The following is a 24,735-nucleotide window of genomic DNA, read 5'->3' on the forward strand; positions in this document are numbered from 1 at the left end:
AGAGTGCATCCGTAGTCAGCCATTTGATGACGATGGCCGCAAAACCTAGGCACAAATATGCTATGATCTCGGTAGTGCCTCGCTATCTACTACCCTCCAAAATGATTCCTAAAACCTACTAGAATCGAGTTGGAAATGAGAGGGAAGATAAGGAAATGAGCAAGGAAGAATGAGCTCTCGCCCCCTATTTATAGACTGCTACAAACTTAAATTGTAATTCATCCAAGTGTAGGTTGTCTACAAGTAATATACTCGTGAGTACGAGACCAATCCACGGAGAGGATGCTGTAAGTTTAATTTTAGCAATGATATATTATAGATTGAAATATTATTATAAAACTTCAAATACACAAATTATAAAATTGTCAAGGCTTCAAAGGTTCATTGTTGGTTTATTTAAGATTGCTTAACAAAAATAAATAAAAGAAACTAAAATAAGAATAAACATAAAAGAACAATTAAATATTTAAACAAATATATCATATAATATAGTTCTCACTATATTAATATCAGATTAACCGATATTTAATACATGGTACTCATAATATATATATATATATGCATAAATATAAACATAAAAGAACAATTAAATATTTAAACAAATATATCATATAATATAGTTCTCACTATATTAATATCAGATTAACCGATATTTAATACATTGTACCCATAATATATATATATAGATGCATAAATATGAACATAAAAGAACAATTAAATATTTAAAAATATATATCATATAATATAGTTCCCACTATATTAATATCAGATTAACCGATAATTAATATGGTACCCATAATATATATATAAGTGCATAAATATAAATTGACATAAAATTAAATGTTAGATCAAATCACCATATTTTATTTAGAACAACCGGCGGAGCCACGCTATCGTCTAAATAAAATATATGACTTTTGTTTTATGTTAGATGCAAGAAAGTAAATGTTAGTTGCGAGAAAGTAAATGTTAGATGCGAGAAAGTAAATGTTAGTTGTGGAAAAGTAAATGTTAGATGCGAGAAAGTAAATGTTAGTTGCGGAAAAGTAAATGTTAGATCAATTCACAATATATTATTTAGAACAACCGGTAGAGCCACGCTATTGTCTAAATAATATATATGACTTTATTATAAATTGAAACATATATTTATAGTATATAATTATTGTAGTATTTATTGTATCATATTAGACAACAAATCAAGGTAACCACATTCAAGGTACCAAGTATTTGATGTAAATAGATAACAATAAATCATCCAAATTATACCTACAAATAAAGATCAATTAGTAAAAATAAAAATAGAAAAGGAAAGAATATACAAAATATAAACAATCTTACTTGACCAACAATGAAACCTTTTCACCTTGACATAAAAGGATTTAGTTTGCCATGAACATAAGACTCAAGAGTAAGGATAAAATAAATTTCATACTTAAACTTGGAGAAATATGCACACTCAAACTCTTATTCTTACACACACAATATTTATTTTACAAGCGAGGAATTTCTCTACACTTTTGCATACTTCAAAGCTTATACAACACATCTATTTATAGGCCAAATGAGAGCAAGAGTCCAAGGCTCATTAAATATGGAATAGTAAAGTTGGTGGGTACTTGTCTCCTTGAATGTCAATACCATGACCCACCTTTAATTGACATGTTTGATGTCTTAGACCACCAATTCAGCCTTTCCATTCAACATAGAACACGTAGGATATTTTGTGTAGATGTTTTTGGACATATAATTCACCTTTTTTGGATAAAGGTGAAATAGTTATGATATTTTTACTACAAGCTAGTCATAGTAAAAGAAAATTTGTCTCCATTTTGATGTTTGATTATTTTGATCATCTTAATGAGGTTTTTGGAATTTCTTGTCTTCTACAAATTTGAAGATGCCACTTTTGTGATTCTACAGGATTTGAGATTACTCCAATATGACCTTTGTAGCTTGATTGATTTTATTTTTACCAAACCTGCGCAAAACATAAAATACAACATTTTTAGTAAAATATTTAAATATAAACACATAACACTAAAATAATACAACTTCATAATTTTAATGAAACATTAATTTTAAAACACACTTTTTAACATATAAATAATTACAAATTTTAAGTTTCATCATACCCCCAAACCAGCTAATTACTAGTCCCTTAGTAATAAAATATCATAAAATCACAAGTTAGATTTTTATTCCTTAATATATATATTCAAATTTGCAAACTTTAACATTTTAAAACACACTTGTAAGGAGATCATATGTTTATTTATAAATCTTGTTATCAACTAATATATTAATATATAATTGGATGAGTTATACATATATATTTCACACAATATCAAAATATTAAATATAAAAAAAAATTATATAAATATTTTCTTAAAACTTTGAGAAAAATATAATCAAAATGATAATTGAAGTCATTTTCATAACATGTATATCATCAGAAATTTTAATGTAAAAGTCTCAACTCCATATTCTCTCGGGTTATGATATTTCATATATAACTCTTTTTCACTCATGGAGTTGGGAGAAAATTATACACTTATTGAAAATGGCTAATATGTAAAGCAGACAATCAAATAACCTAATATTGAAAATAAGATAGGATAATTTACGAAGATGTAACGCCCGGGATTTATTGAATTAATCCGATAATTATTTAATTTTAATTCGAGTATATTTAATTTGGAAATATTTAGAGTTTTTATTTAAATTCTAATATTCTTAAATTATCTAGGATTGAAATTGAATTAAAAAGATTTGTCGAGGACCGATTTGCAAATAAGCAAGAGTTGAGGGGTCAAAGTGCAAATATGGGAAAATTGACTTGGGACACTTGTCTTGTTTTGTCTTAAAGGTGTATTCACCATATTTCTTCAGAATTGGAGCTGCAACTTAAGAAAAGAATAGTGAACCCTTATTCCAAGTTCAATCTTGATTTTCTAAATTCAATAACTTTTGCTCCGGTTGTCCGAATTCAATTCCGAAAAGAGTTCCGGAATCCTTGCGAGAAGGTCTATCTTTTGATAATTTTATGGAGGTATTTTGAGCTCGGGAAGTCAGCTTCAAATCAAAAAAGAATTGGACAAGGTTTGCTTGAAGATTAGTTTGCAAGACTTGGTTGTTGAGCAGATTTTTATTGAGGGTTGTGTGTGCAGATTTTGAAAAATTGAAGAGCTTGAAACCAAGATTGAAAGGTATAAGACTACCTCTAAAGAAAGGTCTTGCATACTCAATATGAATCTATTGAGTAATCCTTTCTAAAACCACATACTTTGTGCTTCTATGTTAATAGATGCTTATATGATTACTTGTTGAGATTAATGATTGATAATTTATTTGATATTGATGAGTTTGAATTATTTTGAGTTGTTGAGTTGTGGTAGATTGATTATAGAGTTGTTAGTAAACCTCTTGAGCCACAATTCTTTCGAAACCTTGAAAACAGAATCGAAAAGAAAATATTGGACGTGGTGAACTTGTATATGAGAGGCTTGAGATCTGACTTGATTTCTTTTTTCCACGATTCTCAGTATAGTGTTCACAGTCCAGGGAATACGAAATTTTTACCACCTCGAGCGGGAGTGTAGGTGGGAGGCTTGATTTTTGGCCTTATGATATTCCCGGGATCCCAACGAAATGATTTTTGAAAATATCGATTTTGTGAGATTTGAATCCTTGAACCCTCGACATGTCTTTGAGTCTTTATGTTATTGAATGAATTTTCTTTGGAAGATATTCAACAGGTAAGGGTATAAGGAAATGATGATTGTTTGAAGAGGTGATATTGACTTATTGATTTGATATGAGTTTGTAAATATTGATAGCATGTCTTGCTTAAATGCAATGTTTGCAACTTGATTTATAGCATGTTGAGTTAATATGTTTTAAGTTGCCTTGATTCTTATTTGTTGAATAATTGATATATACTTCAAGTTGAATTACTTAAGATTATGCATGTTTATGTTGTTTTATACTGGGATTAAATTCTCACCGGAGTCTCTCCGGCTATTGTCTTGTTTGTATGTGTGCATGACAATAGGTGGGACTGGAACAAGTCCGGGAAGACCGTGAAGAATCGAGACTTGAGAGATTAGAGTGATGATCCGGTATAGAAGTCTTGTTGCTGTCATGGTTATGTTAAGAACAAGAGTTGGAGTTATGAACTATTAGATTAGACCTTTTGTCTAGAGTTTCTACTCCTTTGTTATGTATCACACTTGAACTAGTTTTGCTACTTTTACTTTGAGATGTGGGAATAAACTTGTTAATAACTTTTATACCATGTTTGTTGCATCCGTTACTTGGTAGAGTTTGGTAGATGGATTATTGAAGCAGGGTACAACAACAATTCTGATTTTTTTGGCAGCTGACAGAACTCAGCTCGCTCAAGCGGAGCCCGAGGCTCGCTCGAGCGAGCCAAGGGAGGGGGTCTTGGACCCGAGAGGCCCTCGCTCGAGCGAGGGGTGTGGCTCGCTCGAGCGAGCCTCCTTGGCTAAAATAAAAAATAAAAATTTTTCGATGCTTTGGTTGCTTGATTATTGCTTGGTTTGAATTCATGATCTTGGATTAAATGTTTGATTTGAGAGATTAAGAACCGGTTCGTCACAACAGGTGGTATCAGAGCGTAGGTTCTGGACTGATTTAGAATGAGCGGGGTAGATCGAGTTCGCTTGATTTCTTTATTCGCATGTGATTGAATTCTTTTTGTAATTACCTGAAGTACATGCGAATATTGTGTTATAAATCCAGAACTATATGATCGCATGATTTTGTGATTTAAATTATCGAGCATGCTTTACTGTTTCTCAAATTATATGATGCTATAATTCTGTGTTTAAATGGTAAGAATAGCATGTCGTACAGATGCAAGAATTACATGCTTTCCTTATTATCTGAGTTGATTGAAAGCATGTATTAGTCAAGAATGAATCAGAATTATTCAAGAATGAATTAGAATTTGATCTCTTGAGAATGCACGAAAGCGCTGATCAGAGGAGGGTTGAGATAGAATCGGTTTACATGAGATTGTGTTATATACTAATCTGTTTGACATATCAGATATGCCTCCTCGTCGAATGATGAATAGACAGACAGAGACAGTTCCTCAACCAGAACAAGTGAATGTAGCCCCGATAGTGCCACAAACACCTGAAGCTCCGAGAATAGAGCAAGGCAATACATTGAGAGATATGAGTGATGTTACGGCGTCACCAATGGAGATACTTCTGAAAAGATTTCAATCTTTCAAGCCGCCTACTTTGAAAGGAACTGAGACTTCAGTTGAATGTGAAGGTTGGTTAGAGGATATTGAGATGATGTTTGATTCCCTTGATTATGCAGATGATAGAAGAATTAGACTGATTGGGTATCAATTACAAGATGTTGCAAAGAGCTGGTGGATTACAACCAAGAAAGCTCTCGAAAATCAAGGTACGACGATTACTTGGAAAGTGTTTAAAACTGAATTTTATCAACGATTATTTCCAGTGCTGTACAGAAAAGATAAGAATGCAGAGTTTGCCAATCTGAAACAAGGCAATTTGAACATCGAGGAATATGTTGCTAAGTTCTCTACCTTGCTGAAATTTGCTCCACATGTAGCTGAGAACGAAGAGGCTAAAGCTGATCAGTTCATTAATGGACTGAATCTAGATGTATTTACACTAGTGAATGCTGGTAGACCAAACAACTTTGCTGACGCACTTAATAAAGCAAAGGGAGCAGAGGCTGGTCTGATGAAACAACGAGAAGCATTGTTTGAGTTACAGTCTCAAAGAGAGCCACAGACACAGTTTCAGCAACCATTCCCCAGATCTGAGGAAGGTGGTAGCAGTAGTGGCAAGAAATATTCTTTGAAAGCAAGAGGAAAACAGTTTAAGAAATCATGATATAGTTCATCTAGCTCTAGTGGACAGAGGCACATTAGTTCAGAGTATGCAGGAGTTTATTGCAATAAATGTGGAGGGGGACATCCTAATGATCAGTGCAGAGGTGTACTTGGGAGTTGCCATATATGCTATCAAGCTGGACAATTTGCTAGAGTATGTCCGCAACGTGGTTTGAAAAGATCACATAGTGCAAGATCATGAAGAGAAGTGACTCAGCCTGAAAGGCAAGCATCTTTGGTATATTCCTATCACCCACAGCCTCCACCATAGATTATACCAGGAGGAAGCCAGCCGGAAGCATCGAATGATGATATAGCTGGTAATTATTCTCTTTATGACTATTTTGCTTATGAGCTTGCAGATATTGGAGCATCCCTTATGTTATCTCTGAACGACATTTTCAGATTATGTGCGTTACCTATTGATGTATTATCTACTGTGGTATCTATTCGTGATTTTTAAGGAAGTGAAATATGTCCGAATATTGTGTACTACAGTTTGAAGGTAATGTGAGTTAGATGGATTGTATCGTGCTTGTTTTGCCAGATTTTGAATTAATTATCGATTTAGATATGTTAACCAAGTATAGGGATGTCATAGATTGATTCAGAATTACTTGAATTGATAGAGGGCTGGGAATTCTACGTTAAGAGTTCGACATGATGAATTTCTTCGATATCTATTCTATTTATGATTTGATGATTGCAAAAAAGAGCAGAGAAAATTCTTTATTATGCAATCAATGTATTGGAAGCTAGCTCGGAATTGATTGATTTGTCAATTATTATCGAATTGCTGCTATTTTCCAAATGAAATTCTGAGATTAATTCCAGCCTGTGAGATGGACTTCGATACGTAACTGATGCCAGGTATCTTATTGATTTTCCAGTACCTTATCGAATGGCACCAACAGAACTGCACAAATTGAAAGAGACACAGATCACTGAGATTTTATGCTACTTATCAGAAATTGAATAAGGCCACAATACTAAATTGTTATCTTTTTTCCTTGATTAGATGATTGATTTGCACAGTTATAGAATTTATCGATTCTAACAGATGAGAAATGAATGCAGATGTGATAGAATTCTTGGTTTTAAAACCCAGACGGTCAATGAACTAGACTAAGAGATGTCAATTGAATGATTTATGAACAGTTTAGTAGTTCAGAATCGAAAGAAGATCAAATGTCGTTGAATTTTATTCTGAAATTATTTATATCGGTAAGAGATTGCGATATAATATTTGATAGTTCTACAGATAGCCTGATATGTTGTATTTGAAGCTATACAATATGATGAAATAGCTAAGAGTTATACAAGAAATGTTATTCCTTGCTATGAAAGATCGCCAAAAGAGTTTGATTTTGGAATTGATATGACTCGATGATATTGCAGAGATGTTGAAATCTAGTGTACTATTTTGAGTTGTATAGTACTGTTGTGCTACTGGTTGTTTTGAGTTTGTGATTGCTTGAAGTAGATTTCAACAAATGCAAGATTATGCTGTCTTGGATATGCTACATATATGAGAAGATAGTTGTAAAAGAAGTTAATGATATGATGAGATGACATGAATTATTAAAATCTATTGTCGAGTTGGAGACTTTAGATTTATTTGATTGATTGTGGCATCGATTGTCAAATAGATTGAGTATTTGGTTTTATGGGATTCCATTCGACCATCTTCTTCTCGATGGATTGTCTGAGTTGACTATCCAAAATTCGAGGAGATGCTCAGAATTCTAATATTTGATTCGGCATTAGCTGACTAATATTGCCACTTGAAGATTGTAATTCCTGTAAAAGCTATCTAATAGATGTAGCGATACTGTTCTGAATTGTGAAATGACAAGAAAATCAGAAATTCTCTGAATTGAGCTAGTATTTCAGAACTATCAGTTATCGGATCAGATATGATTTGAGGAATGACAGAGAAAGAGAAGCTTATTCAGAAGAGAATGAAGTTAGTTTATGATCGAGAAGCAAAACATACACAAATTAGACACCGACCCTTGTGTTTTGAACAGGGAGACCGAGTATGTTTTCATATTCTTTTCTTTTTTTAAAGAATTATATTTGACAATTACAGAATATTATCTCTGAGAATTGTTGAATCTTATGACACTTCTGAAGAAGTAGGCAATCTTGCCTATCAACTTATATTGTCTTTATGGCTTTCTGATATTCGCGATGTATTTTATGCTGCGAACATATTGGAAGGAGATTTCTTATGTACTTCAATAAGATGAGATTGATTTGATGCGACATTGATCTTTATCGAACAGCTGATACGAATATTTGATGAGAAAAAAAAACAACTCAGAATTGAATCAGTGGAGTCCTCGTAGAACTGAAGAAGTTATTGAGAAGATGAATCTGATAGAAGATAGTGTTATTCTGAGTTATTCTACTGATATGAGTTCTTATTCCGTATATCTCTTATTCCTTATCTTATGTGTGTATCGATTGCAAGAGATTTCAAGGACGAAATCCGATCTTAGAGGGGGAGAATTGTAACGCCCGGGATTTATTGAATTAATCCCAGAATTATTTAATTTTAATCCGAGTATATTTAATTTGGGAATATTTAGAGTTTTGATTTAAATTCTAATATTCTTAAATTATTTAGGATTGAAATTGAATTAAAAAGATTTGTCGAGGACCGATTTGCAAATAAGCAAGAGTTGAGGGGTCAAAGTGCAAATATGGGAAAATTGACTTGGGACACTTGTCTTGTTTTGTCTTAAATGTGTATTCACCATATTTCTTCAGAATTGGAGCTGCAACTTCAGAAAAGAATCGAGAACCCTTATTCCAAGTTCAATCTTGATTTTCTAAATACAATAACTTTTGTTCCGGTTGTCCGAATTCAATTCCGAAAAGAGTTCCGGAATCCTGGTGAGAAGGTCTATCTTTTGATAATTTTATGGAGGTATTTCGAGCTCGGGAAGTCAGCTTCAAATCAAGAAAGAATTGGACAAGGTTTGCTTGAAGATTAGTTTGCAAGACTTGGTTGTTGAGCATATTTTTATTGAGGGTTGTGTGTGCAGATTTTGAAGAATTGAAGAGCTTGAAACCAAGATTGAAAGGTATAAGACAACCTCTAAAGAAAGGGCTTGCATACTCAATATGAATCTATTGAGTAATCCTTTCTAAAACCACATACTTTGTGCTTCTATGTTAATAGATGCTTATATGATTACTTGTTGAGATTAATGATTGATAATTTATTTGATATTGATGAGTTTAAATTATTTTGAGTTGTTGAGTTGTGGTAGATTGATTATAGAGTTGTTAGTAAACCTCTTGAGCCACAATTCTTTCGAAACCTTGAAAACAGAATCGAAAAGAAAATATTGGACGTGGTGAACTTGTATATGAGAGGCTTGAGATCTGTCTTGATTTCTTTTTGCCACGATTCTCAGTATAGTGTTCACAATCCAGGGAATACAAAATTGTTACCACCTCGAGCGGGAGTGTAGGTGGGAGGCTTGATTTTTGGCCTTATGATATTCCCGAGATCCCAACAAAATGATTTTTGAAAATATCGATTCTGTGAGATTTGAATCCTTGAACCCTCGACTTGTCTTTGAGTCTTTATGTTATTGAATGAATTTTCTTTGGAAGATATTCAACATGTAAGGGTCTAAGGAAATGATGATTGTTTGAAGAGGTGATATTGACTTATTGATTTGATATGAGTTTGTAAATATTGATAGCATGTCTTGCTTAAATGCAATGTTTGCAACTTGATTTATAGCATGTTGAGTTAATATGTTTTAAGTTGCCTTGAGTTTTATTTGTTGAATAATTGATATATACTTCAAGTTGAATTACTTGAGATTATGCATGTTTATGTTGTTTTATACTGGGATTAAATTCTCACCGGAGTCTCTCCGGCTATTGTCTTGTTTGTATGTGTGCATGACAATAGGTGGGACTGGAACAAGTCCGGGAATACCGTAAAGAATCGAGACTTGAGAGATTAGAGTGATGATCCGGTATAGAAGTCTTGTTGCTGTCATGGTTATGTTAAGAACAAGAGTTGGAGTTATGAACTATTAGATTAGACCTTTTGTCTAGATTTTCTACTCCTTTTTTATGTATCACACTTGAACTAGTTGTACTACTTTTACTTTGAGATGTGGGAATAAACTTGTTAATAACTTTTATACCATGTATGTTGCATCCGTTACTTGGTAGAGTTTGGTAGATAGATTATTGAAGCAGGGTACAACATCAATTCTGATTTTTTTGGCAGCTGATAGAACTCAGCTCGCTCGAGCGAGCCAAGGGAGGGGGTCTTGGACCCGAGAGGCCCTCGCTCGAGCGAGGGGTGTGGCTCGCTCGAGCGAGCCTCGTTGGCTAAAAAAAAAAAAAAAATTTTTGAGGCTTTTGGTTTCTTGATTATTGCTTGGTTTGAATTCATGATCTTGGATTAAATGTTTGATTTGAGAGATTAAGAACCGGGTCGTCACAAAAGAAGAAACCCATTTTGTTTTTGTTTTTTTTTTTTTCCAATGTTTTTTTTTCTCTTTTTTTTTTCTTTTTGCACTTGGCTGCAAAGTTGTTTTTACAAAATCAAATATCTACAATAAACTTTGAATATATAACATTTTCTTTTTTCTATTTTCAAAGTTTGTTTATTTATTTATTTATTTATTTATAAGGTAAATCTATTACATTGATAATTATACTAGGGATATTAATACTCTACATCTTTACAATCAAACTTCAAACAACTTTGCAGCCAATTTTTATATGCACAATTTTTTTTTTCTTTTTTTTTCGAAATGGGTTTAATCTAGTAATCAACCATTTCTTAATAATCAATAAAAGATTATATGTTGTTTTCTCAATTCTTACCTCTCACTTACAAAATTTATGTGAGTATATATTGAACTTCTACAAATTAATTCCTTCAATTATACATGTTATTATTCATTCAATCAATATCACTTTAACTATATACTCATAAAAGTTTTAGAAAATATGTTATTTGAAAACACACAATTATATATTATTTATAACTTATATCCCATCAATTATATATTTTCTATTAAATTGATAAAAAGAAGTGTAAACAAACATATATACAAAAAGATTTTATTTTCTTAGTAGTTTGCAATTTAAATATATACAGAATATTAAAATCTAATTTATTGTGATAATATGATAAATAAAAACTAATGCGTGCCAGAAGTTTTTCGCTCCTTACTCTGCCATTGAAAAAGAAAAAATAAATATTATTATAGCAATATTTTTTTATTTTTAAATTTTTAAATATTTTTTTTAAAAGATAAACTCTCCCCCAAACCTGAATATGAAATTGTTTTTTAATTTTTAAGAAAAATAAAGAGTACATAATGAAAGAGATATCACCTGGAATTTATTGAAGATGAGGAACAAACACAAACCATTTTGTGACATGTTGAATCAATGATGACTTCAACATTTTCTTATGAGTTGAGGGTTGGCTTCCCATCCAATTTTTTTTTAACCCTCCTTTTCTTCGCATAAGTGTTTTTTCCTAGTCCAGACATATTTCGAATAGGTAAAATTTTTGGAACTTCGCCACCTAATCGAACCTTGGCTTCAATTATAAGACGAATATCCTCCGGAATTCCTTTTTGCATAAGAATTCTCAATCTTTCACGCCTGCATTCATAAATCATTCTTCGAACCTTTTTAGGAAGAGAAGAAGTGAAAACTTTTCCATGTTCTTTGATAGCTTCTTCCATTTTGAAAATAAAGAAATTTTTTTGTTTTTAATTTTTGGATCAGTTATTGTGGGAAACCAATTTAACCGACTGTAAGAGCCACGGAGTACCGTTATCCGCCACTTAACTGGGAAGTGAACTCAATTCTGCAAAAATAAAATGAAAATATAAGTAACAATTAATTTGGATCATATAAAGGCATAAACTCTTCATCAAGAATTTCATTTTCTAAAAATGGTTTAAGCCTTTGCCCATTAACTTTAAACACATTATTATTTTTTGGATTTTCAACATCAACAACGCCATGAGGATAGACAAATTTAACAATAAATGGTACAGACCATCGTGATCTAAGTTTTTCTGAAGACAAATTCAAGTGAGAATTATAGAGTAAAACTTTTTGTCCGATTTCAAAAGATTTTCTCATAATATTTTTACCATGAAAGACTTTTGTTTTATCTTTATAAATCTTTGCATTTTTAGCTGTTTTCTTTGACAACAATTGATCTCCACATACCTCAGAATGACAAAATTTAATGACACTACTTACCTCATTGTCGGGTATGCATCGTTGAAAAATTTGATCAGGATAATACTTAAACAAATAAAGATCATCCCAATAAAATTTTTTTACCTCTTTCAAGAATTTATTTTTATCTTGTGAACTCCAATGAGAAGGAATTTTATTTGTCACAAGAAAATTTACAATATTAGCAAACCAAGGCATAGTAGTAGCATAAAATAGTTGATCATCCGGAAAATTTTTATTTATTGGTATTTCATTTTGAGATGATTCACAAATTATTCTTGATAAATGATCAGCTACAACATTTTCTTCTTCAAGTTGATTGTTTTCTTCAAATAGTTTTGATTCAAAAATATTTTCTGAATCAAAATTTTCCACTAAACAAACATCAGATTGTTGATTTAAGTTTTCTTGTTGACATTCTTCCACGATAGTTTCTATTGCATTATCATCTTCTTCTTCAGTAATACTTGGTTGTTTACTTCAATTGAACACATTAAGTTCCAAAGTCATGTTTCCAAAAGATAATTTCATTATTCCATTTCGACAATTAATTAAAGAATTTGAAGTTTCTAGAAATGGACGTCCCAATATTATTGGAATTTCATTATGCACTTCTATTGGTTGTGTATCCAAGATAATAAAATCCACAGGATATATGAATTTATCGACTTGAACTAACACATCTTCTACGATACTTTTAGGTATTTTGATTGACCTATCGGCTAGTAAAAGAGTAACAGAAGTAGGTTTTAAATCTCCTAACTTAAGTTTTTCATAAACTGAATAAGGAAGTAAATTCACACTTGCTCCCAAATCTAACAAAGCTTTTTTAATTTTATGTTTTCCAATAATACATGAAATTTTTGGACAACCTGGATCTTTATATTTCAAAGTAGAATTATTTTGAATAATAGAACTTACTTGTTCAGTTAAGAATGCTTTCTTCTTTACATGCAGTTGTCTTTTCACAGTACATAAATCTTTTAAAATCTTTGCATAAGAAGGCACTTGTTTAATAGCATCTAATAATGGAATATTTATTTTTACTTGTTTAAAAACTTCATAAATATCAGAATCATTTTTTTGTTTTTTTTATTATTAACTAATGCATGAGGAAAGGGAACATGTTTATTTGACTCACATATTACTTCAGACAATTTATCATCAACTTTCTTAATTTTAGGACTCAAAGTATTATCTTTCTCAAAAGTATCAAGATTTTCATCCTTACTCTTTGAGCTTAATTGATCTTTGTTTTCATCACTATATGGATCATTAACTATTTTTTCACTTCTAAGAGTAATAACAGATTTTACTTGATCAAATTTTTCTTGATTTTGATTTTTAGGATTAGGTTGTGGTTGAGATGGAAATTTTCCTTTTTCATGAATATTAAGTGCAGATGCAAATTTTGTAAGAGTTTCTTTCAAATCATTCATGGATTCAATGTTTTGAATATTGATAGACTCTTGATTTTTAATGTATGCATGAATTTCATCTTCAAAATGTTTTCTTGGAGGTGGGACATAAGGAGCATAACCTTGATGATTTTGGTTATTTTGAAATGGTTGTTATGAAGGTTGTGCATTATTATCGTTCCTCCAACTAAAATTAGGATGATTTCTCCAACAAGGATTATATGTTTGTAAAAAAGGATCTAATGTTGGTTTTTTAAAATTGTTAACATAATTGGCTTGTTCATGGAGACATTCTTTAAATGAAGGCAAAGTAGGACAATATTTTGTAAGATGATCATGTGTGTCACATATATGACAAACAATTTCTTGAACACTTTTTAATTGATCACTCTTTTTCATTTCTAATGACTCAATTTTTCTTGCTAAAGATGCAAGTTTGGCTTGAATATCTACATCATCTTTAAGATGGTAAATACCAACCCCATTTGTTTGAATTATTGGTTTTACTTGGTGGTTCAATTGAGCCTATATTATCCCAAATTTGAGCATTTTCTGCTAATGACTCCAAATATTCCATAACTTCATTTGGGTTTTTATCTTCAAAAGTTCCATTACACATGAATTCTATCATTTGCCTATCTTTAGGTATTAAACCTTCATAAAAGTGAGAAACTATCCTCCATATTTCAAAACCATGATGTGGGCATGTATTAAGTAACTCTTTATATCTATCCCAACATTGATAAAATGTTTCCCCTTGTTTTTGAGAAAAAGTTGTAATTTGTCTTTTAAAAGAGTTTGTTCTATGGGAAGGAAAAAACTTTTTTCGAAATTGTTGTTGCATTTCTTCCCATGATCTTAATGAACTTGATCTCAAATTTTGCAACCATGTTTTAGCTTTATCTTTTAAAGAAAAATGGAAAAACTTTAACCGAACAATATCCATGCTACAATTTTGATCATTATAAGTGTTGCGAACCTCTTCAAATTCTCTGAAATGCAAATATGGATTTTCAGAATCTAGGCCATGAAAATTTGGTAAAAGTTGAATGATTTGCGGCTTAAAATTGAAATTAGACGCATCAAGAGGAAAAACTAAACAAGATGGTGTACTAGTTCTTATTAGATTCATATGGTGCCTAAGTGTTCTTCGTGGATCGATCTCGTACTCACGGGTATATATTACTTGCAGACAACCTATACTTGGGTGAATTACAATTTAATTTGTAGCAAGTTTTTGGCGCCGTTGCCGGGGAGGTATAAATTAAGTTTAATTTTTTTTATTTATGTTATTTATGCAAATAGTATGTTGTTTTTAATTGTATGATTGTTTGGAGTCGTAAACAAAGTGGTAGACTTGTTCAAGTATCTGAAAATAGTTTAAACATGGAGTATAATTCTAATAATCAAGATGATAATAATAATAATAATAATAATAATAATAATAATAATAATAATAATAATAATAATAATAATAATAATAATAATAATAATAATAATAATAATAATAATAATAATAATCAAGAACATGAACAACCAAGAACACTTAGGCACCATAGGAATCCAATAAGAATTAGTACACCATCTTGTTTAGTTTTTCCTTCTGATGCGTCTAATTTCAATTTTAAGCCACAAATCATTCAACTTTTACCAAATTTTCATGGCATGGATTCTGAAAATCCATATGTGCATTTAAGGGAATTTGAGGAGGTTTGCAACACTTATAATGATCAAAATTGTAGCATGGATATTGTTCGATTAAAACTTTTCCTTTTTTCTTTAAAAGATAAAGCTAAAACATGGTTGCAAAATTTGAGATCAAGTTCAATAAGATCATGGAAAGAAATGCAACAACAATTTCTAAAAAAGTTTTTCCCTTCCCATAGAACAAACTCTTTTAAAAGACAAATTACAACTTTTTCTCAAAAACAAGGGGAAACATTTTATCAATGTTGGGATAGATATAAAGAGTTACTTAATACATGCCCACATCATGGTTTTGAAATATGGAGGATAGTTTCTCACTTTTATGAAGGTTTAATACCTAAAGATAGGCAAATGATAGAATTCATGTGTAATGGAACTTTTGAAGATAAAAACCCAAATGAAGCTATGGAATATTTGGAGTAATTAGCAGAAAATGCTCAAAATTGGGATAATATAGGCTCAATTGAACCACCAAGTAAAACCAATAATTCAACAAATGGGGTGGTATTTATCATCTTAAAGATGATGTAGATGTTCAAGCTAAACTTGCATCTTTAGCAAGAAAAATCGAGTCATTAGAAATGAAAAAGAGTGATCAATTAAAAAGTGTTTAAGAAATTGTTTGTCATATATGTGACACACATGATCATCTTACAAAAAATTGTCCTACTTTGCCTTCATTTAAAGAATGCCTCCATGAACAAGCCAATTATGTTAACAATTTTAAAAAACCAACATTAGATCCTTTTTCACAAACATATAATCCTGGTTCGAGAAATCATCCTAATTTTAGTTGGAGGAACGATAATAATGCGCAACCTTCACAACAACCTTTTCAAAATAACCAAAATCATCAAGGATCCTTATATCCCACCTCCAAGAAAACATTTTGAAGATGAAATTCATGCATACATTCAAAAGCAAGAGTCTATCAATATTCAAAACATTCAATCTATGAATGATTTGAAAGAAACTCTTGCAAAATTTGCATCTGCACTTAATATTCATGAAAAAGAAAAATTTTCATCTCAACCACAACCTAATCCTAAAAATCAAAATCAAGAAAAATTTGTTCAAGTAAAATCTGTTATTACTCTTAGAAGTGGTAAAATAGTAAATGATCCATATAGTGATGAAAACAAAGATCACTCAAACTCAAAGAGTAAGGATGAAAATCTTGATACTTTCGAGAAAGATGATACTTTGAGTCCTAAGATTAAGAAAGTTGATGATAAATTATCTGAAATAATATGTGAGTCAAATAAACATGTTCCTTTCCCTCATGCATTAGTTAATAATAAAAAAACAAAAAAATGATTTTGATATTTATGAAGTTTTTAAACAAGTAAAAATAAATATTCCATTATTAGATGCTATTAAACAAGTGCCTTCTTATGCAAAATTTTTAAAAGATTTATGTATTGTGAAAAGACAATTGCATGTAAAGAAGAAAGCATTCTTAACTGAACAAGTAAGTTCTATTATTCAAAATAATTCTACTTTTAAATATAAAGATCCTGGTTGTCCAACAATTTCATGTATTATTGGAAAAAATAAAATTAAAAAAGCTTTGTTAGATTTGGGAGCAAGTGTGAATTTACTTCCTTATTCAGTTTATGAAAAACTTAAATTGGGAGATTTAAAACCTACATCTGTTACTCTTCTACTAGCCGATAGGTCAATCAAAATACCTAGAGATATCGTAGAAGATGTGTTAGTTCAAGTCGATAAATTCATATATCATGTGGATTTTATTGTCTTTGATACACAACCAATAGAAATGCATAATGAAATTCCAGTAATATTAGGGCGTCCATTTCTAGCAACTTCAAATGCTTTAATTAATTGTCGAAATGGAATAATGAAATTGTCTTTTGGAAATATGACTTTAGAACTTAATGTGTTCAATTTAAGTAAACAACCAAGTATTAATGAAGATGAAGATGATAATGCAATAGAAAATATCGTGGAAGAATGTCAACAAGAAAACTTAAATCAACAATCTGATGTTTTTTTAGTGGAAAATTTTGATTTGGAAAATATTTTTGAATCAAAATTATTTGGAGAAAACAATCAACTTGAAGAAGAAAAAGAAAATGTAATAGTCGATCATTTATCAAAAATGATTTCTGAATCATCTCAAAATGAAATGCCAATAAATGAAAATTTTCAAGATGACAAACTATTTTATGCTACTACTATGTCTTGGTTTGCTAATATTGTAAATTTTCTTGTGACAAATAAAATGCATTCTCATTGTAGTTCACAAGATAAAAACAAATTCTTGAAAGAGGTAAAAAAAATTTATTGGGATGATCCTTATTTGTTTAAGTATTATCCTTATCAAATTTTTCGACGATGCATACCCGACAATGAGGTAAGTAGTGTCATTAAATTTTTTCGTTCTGAGGTATGTAGAGATCAATTATTGTCAAAGAAAACAGCTAAAAATGCAAAGATTTATAAAGATAAAATAAAAATCTTTCATGATAAAAATATTATGAGAAAATCTTTTGAAATCGAACAAAAAGTTTTACTTTATAATTCTCGCTTGCATTTATTTTCAAGAAAACTTAGATCGCGATGGTTTGGACCATTTATTGTTAAATCTATATATTCTCATGGTGTTGTTGATGTTAAAAATCTTAAAAATAATAATATGTTTAAAGTTAATGGGCAAAGACTTAAACCATTTATAGAAGATGAAATTTTTGATGAAGAGTTTATGCCTTTATATGATCCAACTTAATTGTTATTAATATTTTCATTTTATTTTTGCAGAAATTAGTTCACTTCCCGGTTAAGTGGCGGATAACGGTACTCCGTTGCTTTTACAGTCGGTTAAATTGGTTTCCCACAATAACTGATCCAAAAATTAAAAACAAAAAAATTTCTTTATTTTCAAAATGGAAGAAGCTATAAAAAACATGGAAAAGTTTTCACTTCTTCTCTTCCTAAAAAGGTTCGAAGAATGATTTATGAATGCAGGCATGAAAGATTGAGAATTCTTATGCAAAAAGGAATTCTGGAGGATATTCGTCTTATAATTGAAGCCAAGGTTCGATTAGGTGGCGAAGTTCCAAAAATCTTACCTATTCGAAATATGTCTGGATTAGAAAAAAACACTTATGCGAAGAAAAGGAGGGTTAAAAGAAAATTGGATGGGAAGCCAACCCTCAACTCATAAGAAGATGTTGAAGTCATCATTGATTCAACATGTCACGAAATGGTTTGTGTTTGTTCCTCATCTTCAATAAATTCCAGGTGATATCTCTTTCATCATGTACTCTTTATTTTTCTTTAAAAAAAATGTCATATTCAGGTTTGGGGGAGGGTTTATTTTTAAAAAAAAAATTAAAATTTTTTTAAAAAATATTTCTATAATAATATATATTTTTTCCTTTTTCAATGGCAGAGTAAGGAGTCAAAAACTCCTGACACGCATTAGTTTTTATTTATCATATTATCACAATAGATTCGATTTTAATATTCCGTATATATTTAAATTGCAAACTACTAAGAAAATGAAGTCTTTTTGTATATATTTTTATTTATTCTTCTTTTTATCAATTTAATAGAAAATATATAATTGATGGGATATAAGTTATAAATAATATATAATTGTGTGTTTTCAAATAACATATTTTCTAAAACTTTTATGAGTATATAATTAAAGTGATATTGATTGAATGAATAATAACATGTATAATTGAGGGAATTAATTTTTAAAAGTGCAATATTTACTCACATAAATTTTGTGAGTGAGAGGTGAGAATTGAGAAAACAACTTATAAGCTTTTATTGATTATTAAAAAATGGTTGATTACTAGATTAAATCTATTTAAAAAAATATATATATATATATATATATATATATATTGTGCATATGAAAATTGGCTGCAAATATTGTTTGAAGTTTGATTGTAAAGATGTATAATATTAATATCTCTACTATAATTATCAATGTAATAGATTTACCTCATAAAAAATAAACAAATAAATAAACCTTGAAAAAAAATATGTTACATTTTCAAAGTTTATTGGAGGTATTTGGTTATGTAAAAACAATTTTGCAGCCAAGCAAAAAAGAGAAAAATAGAAAAAAAAGAAAAAAAATATAAAAACAAAATAAAAACAAAATGGGTTTATTCTTTGTAAATTATCCTATCTTATTTTCAATATTAGGTTATTTGATTGTCTGCTTTACATATTAACCATTTTTAATGAGTGCATAATTTTCTTCCAACTCCATGAGTGAAAACCAGTTATATATATAAAAAAATATATATATATCATAACTCGAGAGAATATAGAGTTGAGACTTTTACATTAAAATTCCTGAATATATACATGTTATGAAAAGGATTTCTATTATCATTTTGATTATATTATTCTCAAAGTTTTTAGAAAATATTTATATATAAAAAAATTATATATATTTAATATTTTGATATTGTGTGAAATATATATATGTATACCCCATCCAATTATATATTAATATATTAGTTCATATCAAGATTTATAAATAAACATATGATCTTCTTACAAGTATGTTTTAAAATTTCAAAGTTTGCAAATTTGAATATATATATTAAGGAATAAAAATCTAACTTGTGATTTTATGAAATTTTATTACTAAGGGACTAGTAATTAGCCAGTTTGGGGGTGTGATGAAACTTAAAATTTGTAATTATTTATATGTTAAAAAGTGTGTTTTAAAATTAAAGTTTAATTAAAATTATGAAGTTGTATTATTTTAGTGTTATGTGTTTATATTTAAATGTTTTACTAAAATGTTGTATTTTACGATTTGCGCAGGTTTGGTAAAAATAAAATTACTCAAGCTACAGAGGTCATAATGGAGTAATCTTAAATTCTTTAGAATCACAAAAGAGGCATATTCAACTTTGTATAAAACAAGAAATTCCAAAAACTTCATTAAGATGATCAAAAAAATCAAACATCAAAATGGAGACAGATTTACTTTTACTATGACCAGCTTGGAGTAAAAATATCATACGTATTTCATATTTTATCCAAAAGGGGTGAATGAGTTGTCAAAACATATCTACAGACAAACGGCTACGTGTTATATGTTTTGTGCAGAAGCCAAATCGGAAGTCTAAGGCATCAAACATGCCAATTAATGTTGGGTCAATGTATTGACATTCAAGGAGACAAGCACCCACCAACTGTACTATTCCACATTTAATGAGTCTTGGACCCTTGCTCTCATTTGGCCTATAAATATATGTGTTGTATAAGCTTTGTAGTGTGCAAGAATGTAGAGAATTTCTCATTTGTAAAATAAATATTGTGTGTGAGAATAAAAGTTTGAGTGTGCAAGTTTCTCAAGTTCAAGTATGAAATTTCTTTTATCCTTATTTTTGAGTTTTATGTTCATGGAAAGCTAAATCTTTTTATGTCAAGGTGAAAAGGTTTCATTGTTGGTCAAGTAAGATTGTTTATATTTTGTATATTCTTTCCTTTTCTATTTTTATTTTTACTAATTGATCTTTATTTGTAGGTATAATTTTGGATGATTTGTTGTTATCTATTTACATCAAATGCTTGGTACCTTGAATGTGGTTACCTTGATTTGTTGTCAAATATGATACAATAAATACTACAATTATTATATACTGTAAATATATGTATCTATTTATAATAAAGTCATATATATTATTTAGACGATAGCGTGACTCTGTCGGTTGTTATAAATAATATATTGTGATTTGAACTAACTTTTACTTTCCGCAACTAACTTTTACTTTACGCAACTAACATTTACCTTTCCGCAAATAACATTTACTTACTCGCATCTAACATTTACTTTTCCGCATCTAACATAAAAAAGGTCATATATTTTATTTAGACAATAGCGTGGCTCTGCCGGTTGTTCTAAATGAAATATTGTGATTTGATCTAACATTTAATTTTATGTCAATTTATATTTATGCATTTATATATATATTATGGGTACCATGTATTAAATATCGGTTAATCTGATATTAATATAGTGGGAACTATATTATATGATATACTTGTTTAAATATTTAATTGTTCTTTTATGTTTATATTTATGCATCTATATATATATTATGGGTATCATGTATTAAATATCGGTTAATCTGATAATAATATAGTGGGAACTATATTATATGATATATTTGTATAAATATTTAATTATTCTCTTATGTTTATTTTTATTTTAGTTTCTTTTATTTATTTTGTTAAGCAATCTTAAATAAACCAACAATGAACCTTTGAAGCCTTGACAATTTTATAATTTGTGTATTTGAAGTTTTATAATAATATTTTCATCTATAATATATCATTGCTAAATTAAACTTACAACATCCTCTCCGTGGATCGATCTCATACTCACGAGTATATTTCTTGCAGAAAACCTACACTTGGGTGAATTACAATTTAAGTTGTAGAACAGATGTGAAGCCTCAGGTTTCTAATCTCGTTCTTAGGGCAATTAGTAATTAAACATCATTAATGAACAAAGGAATGAATAAGATCAAACAAATTTTTTTTTTCAAAGGGGGTTGCGCGGGGTGGGTCAAAAAGAGCAGACTGTTCGCCCCCCCTAACCCAACTCTCAAGTTTGGGAAAAATAGGCAGCGCTCGGTCCGCTAAAAAGAGCAGACCGAGCACAACTCTGGGCAGCCTTTTGCTCTGGTTTTTGACAGCAAAATTTGACCATTTCCACCCTTCCAATCCATCACAATGATGTCCCAAAACATGTAAATATACATAGAACAAGATCTAAACATGTTTATAACAAGTGGATACATCAAACCAACCATTTAGAATTCAACAAAAGCATGAAACTAGACAAGGTGTTCATCAACTCCTCAAAAACACATTCATAAGTGTTTCTACCATGCTTGCTAGGCTTAATATACATTGTTTCAACTACAAAAACCCGAGTCCACATCTCTAGACTCTCTCATGAGCTACCCTCGTCAACTTTGGCCAGCTCTTGCCCCATCTGTTGCCATGCACACATACAAAACAAAGAAACAGCCGGAAACATCCGGTGAGAATACAATCTCAGTATAATCAACATATATACGCGTTAAATAAAAACATATCGACTCTAAACATTTCAACTCGAGAATAGAGTAAACGCATATATAAAAAATTGATTCCTATCACACTCTTTGCCATCAAGATTCGTATACGATCTTGACATGGATATCCATCTATCGTCGTCCCTTCGGACTAGAAAATAAGGTCGCCTCAGACCCTGGCATAAGAATCAATTCATAACTCATATAAAATAAGATCCACTACCTGTGATGGATTGACAACATCATAACATAATCAAAGCAATAAACAAGTATGTGATTTTAGCGGGACAACTCAAGAAGCTTCATTCTCGAGTTTCAAATCTCTGACTTGCGATGTCGTCTTATACCTTTCTTATTCTTCTCGAATTGTAGATACTTCAAATCTGAAATACAATCAAGAACACAATAATAAGAACAATAATTCATATCAAACTCTATTCCATTTCAACTCAAACATCATTCTATCTTCAAGTTCAAAACACTTCAAACCTCTTCAATTCCGTCCTCGGTTCAAAGTCATCAATCACGAGTCGTCAATCTCTTCTGAATTCAGAAATGAGGTAATCATAAGCATAATATATCAACAAAACATCCAGCTCAACAATCGATAATCAAAATTGCTCAAATTCGTGAACCGATGTCATAGCGACTGAAAAATCGATAACCGAAACAATACCGACTTCGAAACTCACAACTCAACTTCATATATCAGCAATAAAACATCATAAACCAGCATCTCAGTGGATATGTAGTTCGAAATACATGGTAGAAATCATATCAACTCAAAACAGCAATCGTTCGTTGAGTCGGTGGCGATACAACACAACACATAATCTCAAGAACATAACAATATACTCAAATTATGATCTCTACCATATCGTAATCTTCAAACCATGAAAAAATAAGTAGAAACTTACACTAGATCGAAGCCCTTGTCTCAAGGATTCCAGAACACTTTTCGGAATCAAAATCGGACGATCGAATCAAAAGTTACGGCGATTTAAAAATCAAGATTTCAAAAGGGAATGAAGAGAATCGGCTTCTCTGTTCTGAATTCTCTAAATTTTCTGAATACATATAACACTTACACGTATTCATGCTGATAATCAATAATAATTCAGATAATTTCAAATATAATTGCAGTTTAGCCCCTCAATTCTTCAATATTTGCGATTTGGTCCTCGGCCCTCTTTTTAATTCAATTTCAATCCTAAATAATTTAAGAATATTAGAATTTAAATCAAAACTCTAAATATTCCCAAATTAAATATACTCAGATTAAAATTAAATAATCTCGGATTAAATTAAATAATCCTGGATTAAATTAAATAATCTCGGGTCTTACATTTCTCCCCCAATAAGATATGAGTTCGTCCTCGAATTCATAAAAATTATAGATATGTTGTCGGTATACTCATAAGAAGAAGGAATAACAGAAAACTGAATAAGAACTCACATCAGTAGAATATATAAGGAAATCTCTGTCTCATGTCATCTTCAACTTCCCATGTCGCTTCTTCAACTCCGTGCGGACTCCATTGAATCTTCACCAATGGAATGGTATTCGTTCGGAGTTTTTTTTCTTTCCTATCAAGTATCTGAATCGGTTGTTCAAAGTAGCTAAGGGTTTCATCCAATTCAGCTTCATCAGATCGAAAAATATGCGACACATCAGATAGATATTTCCTTAGCATAGATACATAAAAGACATCATGTATTCCAGTTAAGATGGAGGAAGAGCTAGTCGATAAGCAAGATTGCCTATCTTCTCAAGTTTCTCATAAGGCCCTATAAATTGTGGAGATAACTTTCCTCGCTTTCCAAATCGTACTATGCCCCTGAACGGTGAGATCTTCAAGAACACTCTATTTCCCTGTTCAAAAGATAACGACCGACGTCGAACATTCGCATATCTAGTTTGTCTGTGCTGCGCTGTTTTCATTCTCTGCTGAATCAACTTCACCTTCTCAGTCATCTGTCTAATCATATCTGGTCCCAACTCAGGCACCTCTGACACATCATCCCAATACAATGATCGACACTTATTCCCATACAATTCTTAAAATGGAGCCATCTCTATACTCGTCTGATAACTGTTGTTATAAGAGAATTCCACAAGTGGTATAGAATCTTGCCATGTAACACCAAAATCAAGTATCACAGCTCTAAGCATATCATCAAGAGTCTGAATAGTTCGTTCAGATTGACCATCATTTTGAGAATGATAAGCGGTACTCAAATGTAAACGCGTACCTAGAGCTTCCTGTAGGCTATGCCAAAAGTGCGAAGTAAATCTAGGATCTCGATCAGATACAATCGATTTTGGCACACCGTGTAGTCTTACCACTTCTAGAATATAGAAATCCGCCAT

At 30.6% G+C, this 24,735-nt stretch overlaps 1 long non-coding RNA gene and 2 other non-coding genes across 3 annotated transcripts; 2 read left to right on the forward strand and 1 right to left on the reverse strand.

Annotated features, from left to right (window-relative positions):
- Positions 1-8,729: 8,729 nt before the first annotated feature.
- Positions 8,730-9,906, forward strand: LOC140886101 (uncharacterized). The gene is made up of 3 exons (XR_012151428.1): positions 8,730-8,887; positions 8,956-8,994; positions 9,840-9,906. It is a non-coding gene; the product is annotated as an uncharacterized lncRNA (long non-coding RNA).
- Positions 9,907-14,261: 4,355 nt separating this feature from the next.
- Positions 14,262-14,372, forward strand: LOC140894053 (small nucleolar RNA R71). Its single transcript, XR_012153606.1, has one exon. It is a non-coding gene; the product is annotated as a small nucleolar RNA R71 (small nucleolar RNA).
- Positions 14,373-15,461: 1,089 nt separating this feature from the next.
- On the reverse strand, positions 15,462-15,572 carry LOC140894054 (small nucleolar RNA R71). The gene has a single exon (XR_012153607.1). It is a non-coding gene; the product is annotated as a small nucleolar RNA R71 (small nucleolar RNA).
- Between the last annotated feature and the right edge of the window lie 9,163 nt (positions 15,573-24,735).

Source organism: Henckelia pumila, chromosome 3 (genome assembly GCF_033568475.1).
Source record: "Henckelia pumila isolate YLH828 chromosome 3, ASM3356847v2, whole genome shotgun sequence".
NCBI lineage: Eukaryota > Viridiplantae > Streptophyta > Magnoliopsida > Lamiales > Gesneriaceae > Henckelia > Henckelia pumila.